This window comes from Odocoileus virginianus, chromosome 3 (assembly GCF_023699985.2).
Source record: "Odocoileus virginianus isolate 20LAN1187 ecotype Illinois chromosome 3, Ovbor_1.2, whole genome shotgun sequence".
Lineage (NCBI taxonomy): Eukaryota > Metazoa > Chordata > Mammalia > Artiodactyla > Cervidae > Odocoileus > Odocoileus virginianus.
Window position 1 is genome coordinate 88,848,812 of NC_069676.1, and position 14,593 is coordinate 88,863,404.

At 38.7% G+C, this 14,593-nt stretch overlaps 1 protein-coding gene across 8 annotated transcripts in view; it reads right to left on the reverse strand.

Moving 5' to 3' along the window:
• The window catches only part of MCTP1 (multiple C2 and transmembrane domain containing 1), a 545,955-nt gene that overhangs the window by 511,108 nt on the left and 20,254 nt on the right, over positions 1-14,593 (reverse strand). The window lies entirely within an intron of this gene.

The following is a 14,593-nucleotide window of genomic DNA, read 5'->3' on the forward strand; positions in this document are numbered from 1 at the left end:
GCAAAAACAATGCAGACCAGAAGGCAGTGGCTAGATATACTTAAAATGCTGAAAGAGAAAATCTACAACTAAATATACTCTATCTGGCAAGGTTATCATTCAGAATTGAAGGAGAGATAGCTTCCCTTTAAGCAAAAACTAAGAGTTCATTACCATTAAACCAGCCTTATAAGAAATGTGAAAGAATCGTCTTCAAGAGAAAATAAAAGCTCATAAAAAGAAGAAAATATATAGAGAAAAAAACTCTCACTGGTAAAGACAAATATACAGTTAAACCCACTTAATTTTTAAGATCAACCACTTAGAAAGCTAGCAAAAAGATTAAAGGACAAAAGTTGTAATCAACAAAAGCTACAATATGTAGTTAAGGGATGCACAATGGATATAAAACACAACATACAACCATGAAATGTAGTTAGGAATTTTAAAATGTACAGCTGTTAGACTGTGTTTGAATCTAACTAATAGTTAAAAAGAAACATAAACAGATATATATATATATATATATATATATATATATATAGGGAGATACATATAGATGAATCTATCTCATGGTAACCACAAACCAAAACCTACAACAGAAATACAAAAAAACAAAGAAAAAGAAACCCAAATATAACACTACAGGAAATCATCAAACCACAAAGGAAGGGACTAAAAGAAGAAAAGAGACCTACAAAAACAACCAGGAAACAAGTAACAAAATGGCATTAAGTACATACCTATCAATAATCACATTAAATGTAAATGGACGGAAAGCCTTAATCAGAAAGCATAGGGTGGCTACATGGATAAAATAAGAAAGAACGATTTGTAGGCTGCCTACAAGAGGCTCACTTCAACTATAAACACATAAAAACTGAAAGTGAAGGGATGGAAAAAAGATATTCCATGCAAATTAAAACAAAAAGGTGGGATAGCAATACTTAAATAAGACGAATATACTTCAAGACAAAAAATAACAAAGACAGAGCAGAGCATAAAAATAAAGGGGTCAATCCAGCAAGAGGATGGAACATTTGTAAACTACATGCATCTAACAAAGGAGCATCTAAACATACAAAAGCAAATATTAACAGACATAAAGGGAGGTTGACAGTAATTCAATAATAGTAGGGGACTTTAATACACCACTTACAGCAATGGATAGATCATCCAGACAGAAACACAGTAAGGAAATACTGGACTTAAATAACACATTACACTAGATGGGCTTAAGATAACTATAAAACATTTCATTAAAAACAGTAGACTACACATCTTTTGCAAGTGCATATGGAACATTCACCAGGATAGATCACATGTTATAGCAAAAACCAAGTCTCAACAAATTTAAGAAGACTGAAATCATACCATACACTCATAACAGTGTGAAATTAGAAACCAATTATGGAAAGAAAACTGGAAAAAACAACTACGTGGGGACTAAAAAAAAAACCTACTAAAAAACAATGGATCATTAAATAAATAAAAGAGGAAGTAAAAATACCTTGAATGAAATGAAAACAGAAACATAACTTTCCAAAATGTATGGGATGAAGAAGAAGCAGTTCTAAGAGGGAATTCTATACTGATACAGGCCTACCTCAAGAAACAAGAAAAATCTCAAATGAACAACCTAACTTTATACAGAAAGGAATTAGAAAGAGAACAATGCTCAAGTTAATAGAAGGAAAGAATAATACAGATAAGAGCAGAAATAAATGAAATAGAAGGAAAAAAAGATGAAACTAAGATCTGCTTTTTTGGAAAAATAAAAGAAAAATGACAAACCTTCGGCCAGACTCATCAAGAAAAACAGAGAAGAAGACCAAATAAATAAAATTAGAAGTGAAGTTACAACTGATATCACAGAAATACAATCAAAAAATAGTATCATGAACAACTGCATGTTAACAAATCAGACGACTTACAAGAAATAAATTCTCATAAACATACAATCTTCTAAGACTGAATCATAAAGATACAGAAAATCTGAATAAACCCATTACTAGAAATGAAACTGAATCATTAATCAAAAACTCTCAAGAAAAAAAAAAAGAGTCTAGGACCAGATGGTATCTAGTTATCTTTAATGATACCAGATGGTATCATAGGGGAATTCTACCAAACATTTAAAAATTTTTATTGGTGTCTACCAAACATTTAAAGAAGAGTTAATACCAAAACTTCTCAAGTGAGTCCAAAAAAATGAAGAGTAGGATGCACTTCTAAACTCATTCTATGAGACTGCCATTACTCTGATTCAAAACCAGGCAAAGGCATCACAATAAAAGAAATTTACAGGCCAATCTCTCCAATGAACATAGATGCCAAAGTCCTCAACAAAATATTACCAAAATAAATTCAACAATGCATTAAAAAGATCAAACATCAAGATTATATGGGATTTATTCCAGGAGGCAAGGATAGTTAAACATCCACAAATAAATTGAATAATTGATTATTATTAATGTATATAATAATAATAATGTATATAATAATAATGTATTAATGTATAATGTATATAATAATAATGTATCAATAAATTGATACACCACATTAACACAATGAAGGATGAAAATTACATGATCATATCAATATATGTTCAAAAAGCTTTTGACAAAATTCAACATTCATTCATAATAAAAATTCTTAACAAAATGGGTATGGGGGAGCAAACCTGAATATAATAAGGACCATTTATTGAAACCCAGAACTAACACTATACTCAATAGTGAAAAACTGAAAGCTTTTGCTCTAAGATCATCAACAAGACGAAAAGGCCCACTCTCACTTTTATTCAACCCAATATTGAAAGTCCTTGCTATAGTAATCAGACAAGACAGATAAAAGGCATCCAAATTTGGAAGGGAATAAGTAAAAGTATCACTGTTTGCAAATGACATGATACTACATAGAGAAAACCTTAAAGACCCCAACACAAAGCTATTAGGACTAATAAATCTTTATCATTCTTTATCATAAAGAATGAAATACCTAGGAATAAATTTCACTAAAAAGGTGAAAGACCTGTATTTTTAAAAATGTAAGCTCCTGATTAAAAACATTAAAGATAAAACAAATAATGGAAAGCTAGTCTGTGTACACAGATTGGAAGAATTATTACTAAGATGTCCATACTACCCAAACCAATTATAGATTCAGTGTAATCCCTGTCAAAACTCTAAAGACGTTTTCCACTGAACTAGAATAATCCTAAAACCAAGTAGTCAAAGTAATCTTGAGAAAAAAGAACAAAACTGGAAACACCATGCTCCCTGGCATCAGACTATACTACAAAGCTATAGTAATCAAACACTATGGTACTGGCAACCCCCCAAAAAAAGACACAAAGATTGATGAAACAGAATAGGGAGCCCAGAAACAAACCCATGCATGCATGATTAATTAATCTATGATAAAGGAGGTAAGAATATTTATTGGGGAATAACAATTTCTTTAATTATAAATGACATTGGGAAAACTGGATAGCTACAGGTAAAAGAATGAAATGATCTTTTTTTCTAACCATACTTTAAAAACTCAAAATGGATTAAACATTTAAATATAAGACCTGAAACCATAAAACTTTTAGGAAAGAAACGAGAAGTACACTCTTTGAAATCAGTCTTAGCATTTTTTTGTTAAGATTTGTCTCCTCAGGCAAAGTCAACAGAAGCAAAAATAAATAAATGGGTCCATATAAAACTAAAAAGGTTTTTCACAGCAAAGGAATCCATCAACAAAACAAAAAGGCAACCTATTGAATGGGAGAAGATATTTGCAAATGATACATCGGATGAAGGGTTACTATCCAAACTACATAAAGAATTTATTCAACTCAGTACCCAAAAAACAACCTGATTTAAACATGGGCAGAAGACCTGAAGGCACTTTTCTAAAGAAAGCATGCAGATAGCCAATGGTTTACACAAAAAGATACACAACATCACTAATCATTAGGGAAATACAAATCAAAATCATAATAAGATATTATCTCACATCTGTCAGAATGACTATCACCAAAAAGACAAGAAATGACAAGTTTTGGTGATGATGTGGAGAAAAGGAAACTCTCATACAATCCAGCAATTCCATTCTTGGGTATTTATCCAAAGAAAATGAAACACTAATTTAAAAAGTTATATGCACCCAAATGTTTATTTCAGCATTATTTACAATAGCCAAGGAAAGGAAGCAACCTAAGGATCCATCAACAGATGATAAGGTAAAGGTGTTGTGTGTGTGTGTGTGTGTGTGTGTGTGTGTGTACATACACACAATGGAATATTACTCAGTCATAAAAAGGAAAGCAGTCTTGCCATTTGTGACACATGGATGGACTTGGAGGGTATTATGCTAGTGAAAAAAGTCAGACAGAGAAGACAAATGCTGTGTTTTCACTTATACATGCAATCTACAAAACAAACAAAACCAAATATAACAAAACCAAAATAGACTCACAGATATGGAGAACAAGTGTGTGGTTATCAGAGCGGAGGAGATGGAGAATGTGCAAAATAGGAGAAGAAAAGAGGTTACAAGCTACCAGCTATAAATTAATTGGGTCACAGGGATATAAGACGTAGGGCACGGCATAATATAGGGCTGGTCCTGGGCCTTCTGCCTTCATTCCCTACCTCCCCTTCCTCAGCTCAGGCTTCTGCTGGCTCTGTGTCAGCTTGCATCCTACTGGGTTCAGCCAGGAGAGGGGGATTGGAGGGAGAAGCTAGAGTGGCTCTCCTCTGACTTCTGTGCCTCTGGAGGAGGGACCAGGCAGGGTTACATGTCTCCCGAGGCCTCACCGTGGCACCTGCCTCCCCGGGAGACCCCAGCCACACGGCTCCGATCGCCCCTCACTTGGTCCTGACTGCTGACTCCTGCCGAGCGCTGGCTCGCCTTGTGGTCCCCTGCTCAGCTTCGCAGCTTTGCCAGCACCTGTGAAGCCCGTTCCCCACGTTATATTCCCTCTGCTTCAAATACTCAGAGTGGTTTGTGCTGTCCTTATTAGACCTTGACTATATTACTCATCAGAAACAGGACTAAAAAGGGGAGGTTAAAAAAAAAACTGTATTACTGTGATTGTAATAAGTTAATTTCTGGACCTAGAGTTTATCATACGAAGTGAAGTTCAGTCAGACAGAGAAAGATAAATATCACATCACTTCTATGTGGGATGTAAGTAAATAGCACAAATGAACTTATTTACAGACAGAAACAGTCACAGACATAGAAAACAGTTGGGAGCATGGGATTACCAAGGGCATACCACCATATATAAGATAGGTAAAAACCAGGATTTAATATATAGCACAGGGAACTATTTTCAATTCCTTATAACTTACCATAATGGAAAAGAATAGAAAAGCATATAGAGATATACATATATATTCATAATTCAATCACTTTGCTCTATACCTGAAACTAACAATACTGTAAATCAACAATACTTCAATTAAAAATAATGTGATTTCTTAATCAAATGAATAACTAGACAACTTCTTAAAAATAACTTAATAGCTTCACCCTTCTTTCACTATGCAAATCACTAAAGCCAGTGTGACTCATAGTCTGATACACATACCACTGTGGATGTGCAAAATGATTTTAGGAGATACATAGACAATCTCCTTCCCCAAATTTAATAATTATGACTATATTTTATGTGTTGAAGCTACGGCTTTGTCATATTATAGCTACTATATGTGAAAGTTAGGCCATTGATTTGGGAAACAGCTTGAATGCATGAACTAAGTAAGAGTCAAAGATCCTTCTGAAAATTACAAAAAAACTAACTAGCTCTTATTCCCTATCCCTCATCATTGCTTAATCAAAGTTAACTTTACCCAGGAGAGAAAGAAGCTGGGTGGAGAGAAAAAATTACACTCACAGGAATGTTTGGAACTCACTAATTTAAAAGTCAAAACCCTAGGATTGTTACATTCACTTATTCATTCAATATGTAGTGAATTTCTATTGTAGGCCATCTGACACAGATCCACCCCCTCGTGAAAGAAAAACAGAGAGATGGGTAATCAAATCATCTCACTACGAGAACACTGCAGCTGTGAACAAGCAACAGAGCAGAGTATGTGAAGGAGAAAGTTGGGAATTTGAGCAAGTCAAGACCAGAACTGGCTTCTCTGAGGATGAGCTGATAGCAGGCAAATGAGCAGGCATTGTCTAAATATTCCCCACACAAGAAACAAGGCAGGGAGGGTCATAAGTAAAAAACTAAAGTAGGAACAACATGGCCCAATAGGAGGGAGCAAAAAAATCACAAGACAAGGCTGTCAAGTAGGGTCCACAACCACGCAGGGCACTTTAGCCATATGTACATGTAGACTTTACATTAGGGCAACTGCCACTTTTTTTTTTAACTTTAATAACATTGTTCTATTGTTTCATTGTATTTGGTCTTATGTTTACATTCCATTCATAAGATTTTTTTACTTCGGGTTGTGAAAGTTTCTTAGATGTATCTAAAATATCAATGTAGAGACAATTAAATATTGTTCATTGCATTGCTGATGCAGCGAACATGAACTTGGGCAAACTCTGGTAGATAGGGAGGGACAGGGACGCCTGGCGTGCTGCAGTCTGTGGGGTCACAAAGAGTCAGACACGACTGGGCTAAACAATAACAGCATTAAATATTGTCCAGGAGGTATGTAGATATGACAGTAACAATGAGTTACTGAAGTTTAAGACACCCTAACATCAAAAGTAATAACCTTGAATCATTTCAATACTGCTAAGGACATTTCACAGTCTTGCTGTTTGCTGGGAAATTTCCATCATTACATTAACTGTCCTCAAATTCTCCTCAAAACAGATGTTGATAACAGCTTCTGGTTCAATCCCTAGTATATATAATGAGAATTTGTAGGACATAAGAGCTTAATAATTACTACAAATACAGTCCAGACCTGTCTCATTTTATTTTTAAAAAATAATTTAATGTTAAGAATGCACTAGCTACCATTTCCCCCCTAATAGCAAGGAATATGATTCATGACCCAGAATTTAGGGGGAAAAAAGAAAAGTATAAAAAAAAAAAAGCTTACAACACTTTGATAAATGAACTGCTGACATTCAGTATCTTTCCTTTCTCTATGAACTTATATTTATAGCTTGTAAACACAATTCATCTCACATATCCAAGATGACATTGTTTTTTAAATTTCAGTTCAGTTTAATCGCTCAGTCATGTCCAACTCTTTGAGACCCCATGGACTGCAGCACGCCAGGCCTCCCTGTCCATCACCAATTCCTGGAGTTTACTCAAACTCATGTCCATTGAGTTGGAGATGCCATCTAACCATCTCATCCTCTGTCATCCCCTTCTCCTCCTGCCTTCAATCTTTCCCAGCATCAGGGTCTTTTCAAATGAGTCAGCTCTTCGCATCAGGTGGCCAAAGTATTGGAGTTTCAGCTTCAGCATCAGTGCTTCCAATGAAAATTCAGGACTGATTCCCTTTAGGATAGACTGGTTGGATCTCCTTGCTGTCCAAGGAACTCTCAAGAGTCTTCTCCAACACCACAGTTTTAAGTTTCAGATTATATTAAACACTGTTCTGTGCCATTAAAAAGTGCTTCCCAAGAGAAATGAACACACTTAAATGCCCAAATCTTGGTTTCTAATACCATTCTCCAATAAAAGGAACAAGGGATTCTTGGAGAAATAGCAATTCCCAGCACTAGGGCAGAAAACATACAAGATAAGCCTAGAGATTCCTATAGTAAAGAAATCAAGAAGTTCTCAGGAAAAACAGACCCAATGACCGGAGCCTGTCAAAGGGTCACAGGGGCCATCTGGAAAGAGCTCTCAGCTGCCAAAGCTGAAATGATCTGAGTGAAAAAGAAAGCAGTGTTGAGTTATAATGCAAAGTATTATATGAAGATCCATGAATCCATGTTGATATAAATGACTGAATAAATAAATAATGGGGAGACTAGACAAATCTGCACTGAATGTCTAATAGTTTGTGTAAATAGTCCACCCTCAAAGAAATGGAGCATAACTTCCCATCCCTTCAGTACAAGTGGTACATAGTTGCCTTCTTCTAAAGAGCAGAGCATGAGGAGGGGCAGGGAGGCTGGGCAGTGCGGAGAACTTGACAGAGGGGAAAGAAGCCTGGCAAACGCCACCTCAGCCCAGTGAGCAAGGTTCACAGAAACTGTGAGCAGTCACGCCGATAGAATATACCCTTGCCAAGATGTGGAAAATGGCACTCCACCTCTGTGGTCTTTCTCCCCAGCGCCTGTAACCTGAGTCTACTATTGAGGAAAGTATTAGACAAATCCCAACAGAGAAATGTTTTATAAGATACTGACCAGTACATCTCAAGTTTATCGAGGTCATCAAAAACAGGGAAAATCTGCGAAGCTGTCACAGCCAACAGGAGCTTAAGGAGACAGGACTAAGATAGGTGATGTCCTAGATGGGATCCTGTAACCAAAAAACGACCTTAGGTAAAAACTAAGGAGATCTGAATGAAGTATGGACTTTAAACAAAAATGTATTTGTGTCAGCTAATGAACTGTAACAAATCTACCACAGTAATGTAAGATGTTAATAATAGGGGAAGCTGGGTGCTGAGTGTATGGGAACTCTCTGTACTAATTTTGCAACTTTTCTATAAATCTCTAACTGTTCTAAAAATAAAGCTGGTTTTTAATGCATCCCAAAAAATGTTTTGAAAACACTTTAAATGACTACATAATGCCCCAGTGAGTTTACTATTCAAGCATTTCCCTATTGTTGAAAACCTGAACCATTGCTAATTGTTTCCTGTTAAAAGTAACAGAGTGATGGACACTGCTACATACATATTTGATTAATACTTTTTATTATGTCCTAACAGTAGATTTCTGGAAGTTCGATCTACTTTTTAAAAAATCAACACATTTACCTACAGTGGTTTTAACCACAACAATTGTTAAAAGCATCAGAAGTCACATTAAACTGCAAATTTTCTGAAGTTCCATTCCTTTAAACAGTAAGGAAAACATCCAGAATTTGCACTCAACTCTCAGCTTTATTCACTGATTCATATATTCATTCAATAAACATCTGAATACATGATTCAGTAGTAAAGAATTCACCTGTAATAGAAGAGACAGGGGTTCGGTTCCCCTGGAGTAGGAAATGGCACCCCACTCCAGTATTCTTGCCTGGGAAATCCCATGGACAGAGAAGCTGGTCCATGGGATTGCAAAAGAGTCAAACACAACTTCACAACTAAAGAGCAATAAGATGTTATGCACCAGGCAAATGTATAATACTACTCGGGAAGACATTCAACCACCTTAAGACCTTATACTCTGATACATAATAAAGGAAAACTCCATTCACAGAATTCTTACATGTGACAGCTAAAAACAATTTCCTGATCTTTATAACCAGATAGTATATGAACAGTAAGTTTATACTAATAAGTACTTTATATTAATTTTTTGCAGCATTTGAACCTCCAGGACACAATGTGACTATAAAAAATGATTCTCCCCATATTTTTATTTGGTGATTTAAAAAAAAAATTATTTAAACTTAACATTTTTAATCTATAATACATGATTTTTGGTAGCATTTTCAATCTCCACTTAACTTTACTGCCCTCTAGTGCCATCTCCTCTGGCACTTCTGCGTTTCTTCATCCTTCCATAGATGTTATCTTACGCGTCAGTGTTCCCGCTCCAGCAAAACTCTTGTCTCCAAAATTTACCACTGTTTCCATGACATCTACTTGTTTGCTCCTAAATCTTAAAAGGAAAAGTCGACAGTGATGTCTGTCCAACTGACTTGCCTGGAGATACTCTCTGCAATAGATAGATGCCTGTAGATGGTTTATGAGGGTCAGGGGAGTGCCCAGGGAGATACAAGCATCACGTAGCAAAGGGGCAGGATTGAGCAGAGGGAGAAGGTGACCCACCATGTGGCTTTGATGGAGGCTGCCACAAACTGCAGGGCCTCCTGGAGCTGGAACTGCAGAGATGTCCCGCGTTGGGCTGGGAATCTTTTTTATAGTCACATTGTATCCTGGAGGTTCAAGTGCTGCAAAAACTTAGTGTAAAGTACTTATTAGCATAAACTTACTGTTCATATACTATCTGGTTATAAAGATCAGGAAATTGCTTTTAGCTGTCAAAGGTAAGAATTCTGTGAATTAGGTTTTCCTTTATTCCTCATCAAGCTGTCACTGGTTCCAAGCGCCCCACTGAAGGGGCACCCTGTGGGTGGAGGGCGATGCCGGGTGAGAGACACAGCCAAGAGGCCATCACAGGCTACTGCCTTCGCTGCCCAGGGATGGACATATCACTAAATGAAGCGACTAGGGAGGACCAAAGTTTCCACCACGGATCCGTCGTCCTTAAGTCCTATCCGCCCTCACCAGTTGATCTTAGGAGGATTTAGCTCTTAAAGATGGACTCCACAATCCTTAGACACATTTTTCAACCAAGGAGACATCTGAGAGCACAGAGTTCGTTTCAGATGTGAAAGGGCTGAGGAATTTAGGCATGCCTACATGCCTACGGAGGCACTCTGTAAATACCTTTAAACGATACCAAAAGCATCACTAGTTTTAAACACTACCCAAACTGTTAGGAAGTGAAAGGAAATTACACAAAAATTTCAATATAAATAATATAAAAAGACCAAAAATGAAATAAAGATGCCTAAATCAGTTCTCAGGACAAAAATCTAAGAATGGTCTACGTGGATAGCTGTGTGCTTAAAAAAATTAGAAATCACTTTAGAATATCTATATTTGAGAAACTGATTATTTCAGTGTAACCTTGAAAAAAAAAATCCCCGTAAACCTGTAAACATGGTTGTGGGATAAACCATGTTTTTATTCTTCTCAGGAGAATTAAAAAGTAGCTTAAGAGAAAAACTGATGATTTTACTAACAGAAGTCCACATCAGTTTTCCTAGGATGGGTTCAATTGTTTGTTACAGGTTTTATATAACTGTTCTGAATCAGAAAACTTAAAACATGTTGACTAAATCCTTTCTTTCAGAACAGAGTTTTAGATTTACGAAATGTTTTATTTGAAAAAGTTCAGTTCAGTACCATACCGATGAAAGTGAAGTCGCTCAGTCGTGTCCGACTCTTTGCAACCCCATGGACAGCAGCCTGCCAGGTTCCTCCATCCATGGGATTTTCCAGGCAAGAATACTGGAGTGGGTTGCCATTTCCTTCTCCAGCAGATCTGCCTGACCCAGGGATTGAACCTGGGTCTCCTGCATTGCAGGCAGACTCTTTACCATCTGAACCACCAGGGAAGCCAACCATACAGATATTAGGCAATTAATAGAGATATGTTGAATTTTTTACAAGCTGACAGCTAATAAGCTATTTCAGATATTACTTTTATAAAAGGAATGAGCAAGCCACTCAATATATGTCAGAAAACTTAAAAATAAAGATCACTTATGTCATATCGTGTAATCTACCCCTGATTATTCTCCTAGTATTCTAAAAATTAAAGGTTTTTCTTCACTTAATATAAAAATGATGTTAATTATTCAATTTGATTTCACATTTGTGGAATATCTACTATGTGTAAGGCAAATATTAATGTTAAGTAAAGGAAGTGACCCAAAGTGACCTCATCTGAGACACTCTACTTAAGCCACGGTGAAGGGAAATTTACAAGCACAAGAAGGCTAACCATTTGGAAAATACTATCAGTAAAGTGCAAGCAACCTCTGGCTTCCTAAACTGGTGAGGTTCCAGAAGTTCATTAGAAAGCTGTTTACCACCTTTATTTGCCCAGGTAAGCAACGTCATAAATGGAGGCTGGTTGCCGAATGAGCCCTCCTAACACGGCACTAGAATATCCACCCCACGTTCCAGGAGCAAGAAGTCATGATGGACAGGGAACACTGCAGTCTCCCAGGCCCTTGCCAGATCCAGAGCCCTCCTGCAGTCCAGTCCTGGATCACAGAGAATCTTCAGCTTGCATTCTCCCTTCCCGTGCACTCCACTCAAAGCTCCACTATTTTCTAGCCTCTCAGTGCCTAAGACCGAGTTCCGTAGTATCCACCCAGTTCCAGGTCGCTGCCACAGATTGTACAGATGAAGCTAATTCACTGCCACCCCACCAATTCCACCTTTACCCAAACCTTACAGTTTTCTACCCAGGATAAAAGACCCTAACTAAACTAACTCATGCTGATGTGTAAATGATCGTGCCTTAAGGCTCCAAAGACACTGGGGTAACTTTTAAAGAAAATATTTGTTAAGCCAAGTACAGAGAAATACTAGACTAACAGCGGTAATGGCAGGGGGTGGGAAAGTATGAGAGAATAATGAGTATATATTGAGAACCTATGATGCCAGAAACTGACACTGGTTCACTGGACCCTCTAAACAGCACCAGCAGTAAGTATATTATTCCCCTAGTTTTACAGAAGAAAAATGTGGGGTCTGGAGAGGTTTATGCATCTTACTGAGCGGTGGAAGATACTCACCTGGTCCTCTTTGCCTGGGCAAAATCAACCTGTGTGGTCTTTGGCCCAGGGGCAGGCAGCTCACCTAAACCATTCTTTTTTATACTATTTTTTTCCTCTTCCTTTGTATTCAAACCTCAGATCCCGTAAAAGCAAAGTTTTGGGTTTTTTTTTTCCCCATTTGTGTGATAGCAGGGACAATAGGAAACCTAAGGCAGCACTGGCTAACTACTACTAAAGCATGTTTTTATAAATGAAACTGCTTCACGGCGGGGTGTGGATCAGGAACTGTTTATATTCTAGGTTCTGATAAATGGCGAAGAGAACATTATCTTAACTTCTTCAGTGTATTCATCACCCAAGTATCAGTATGTATCTATGTAACGTATGTGTTATAGGTCCTTTTCCAAAATTTTACAACTCAATAAATAAGACACCCTTTAGGTTAATTCGGGTGCTATCATTTGTAGCACAGTTGACTTTAAAACTAGTCATCTCATTACTATAGTTTTACATAGCACAATTCATTCAAGAAGGAAGGCATAAAAAAAAAAAAAAAGAACCTACTTACTAAACCCTTTCATTCTGTACTCTATGCTCCTTTATCTTAAAAATACAGGGGAAAAAGTCTCCCCCTGCAGAAATGGAGGAGACCCTGCGTACCAAGCCAGGAACTGGGTCTAGCGGCTCACAGATTTTCAGGATGGCTGATCACTCATCTTCCCAACTGCTGATTATTGACCGCATCCATGTAGACACTGGAACTTTTTGCCTGATCATACCAATCTGATTTGCCTTTAAGGACACACCTCCCTCCCCGTCTCAGTCCACACTATTTAGGCTGGATGTCCTCAAGTCCTGGGCTCCAAGGATACATCCATGAGCTGGCTAAGCCCTTTCACCTCCTGGCCACAGTAGGCAGTGTGAGGGTCCAAATCATTCCCGTGAGACTCACCCCCAAGAACTGTGAAGAGGACAGATGCAAGAGCTGCTGGGGCCACCAGGTAGAGAGAATCCACCTGAGGGAGAAGCTGCCCAAGGTCAAGCACTTCTGCGGGAAGAGAAGAAAGAAGAGAGGAGAAGAAGAAAGGCAGAGACAGAGATCTGATGGCATTGCTTCTGAGGCTCTGGATCCAGGCTGCCCTGGGGTTCTGCTGGGTATGTGAGCAAAAACCCTCTCCCTTGAAGCCATATCCGGGAGGAGGTGAGCTCCATCACAAGGCAGTCCCCGATGCGCATGCAGAACCTCCCTCACTAGACACCTCCATTCCCACCCAGCTCCCCGCAAACTACGGCGAGGGGAACACAGTGCCCTTCAGTGCCCGAGCCTAGCCCACCCAGCAGGACCCAAGGAGCCAGCCAGCAGCAGTCAGGTCTCCTGGGTCCCGGTCCACCAGCCATCAGTTCTCCAAGTCTTCACACTCCCCCTCTGCCCCGCCTGCCTTCTTTCCCAAAGGCCACTTGCCCTAAGTGGACAGTCTTTTGACAAGGAGCTCTGAGTCCGACCTGTGGGTGGCTGGTTGACTTTAAAGGGAGTAGAAAGAAAAAGAAAGAAAGTGAAGTCGCTCAGTCGTATCCGACTCCTTGCGACTCCATGGACTGGAGCCCGCCAGGCTCCCCTGTCCATGGGATTTTTCCAGGCCAGAGTACTGGAGTGGGTTGTCATTTCTTTCTCCAGGGGAACTTCCCCACCCAGGGATCGAATCCGGGTCTCTCGCATCGCAGGCAGACGCTTCACCCTCTGAGCCACGAGGGAAGCCCTTAAAGGGTGTGACTGTGCTTCAGTCTGTCAAGGTCCAGAGCACACGGCAGACCCGCACCGCTTGGAATCATCCACTTCGCAAGTTCGAGAACCGCCCTCTCACTTGAACAAAGATCTTTCTTCAGAATGATTCTACACAGCACTTTCTACCTTTTTATTTTTTAGCACATTAGACAGCCATGGAGTCATTGAGAGAAAATGAACAGAGAGAACTGACAGGACAAGTCTACTGACGCTTCAATGCAGTTCAGCGCCGCTCAGTCATGTCCGACTCTTTGCGACCCCATGGACCGCAGCACGCCAGGCCTCCCTGTCCTTCACCAACTCCTGGAGTTTACTCAAACTCATGTCCATCAAGTCGGTGACGCCACTGATGCTACTGCTGGTAC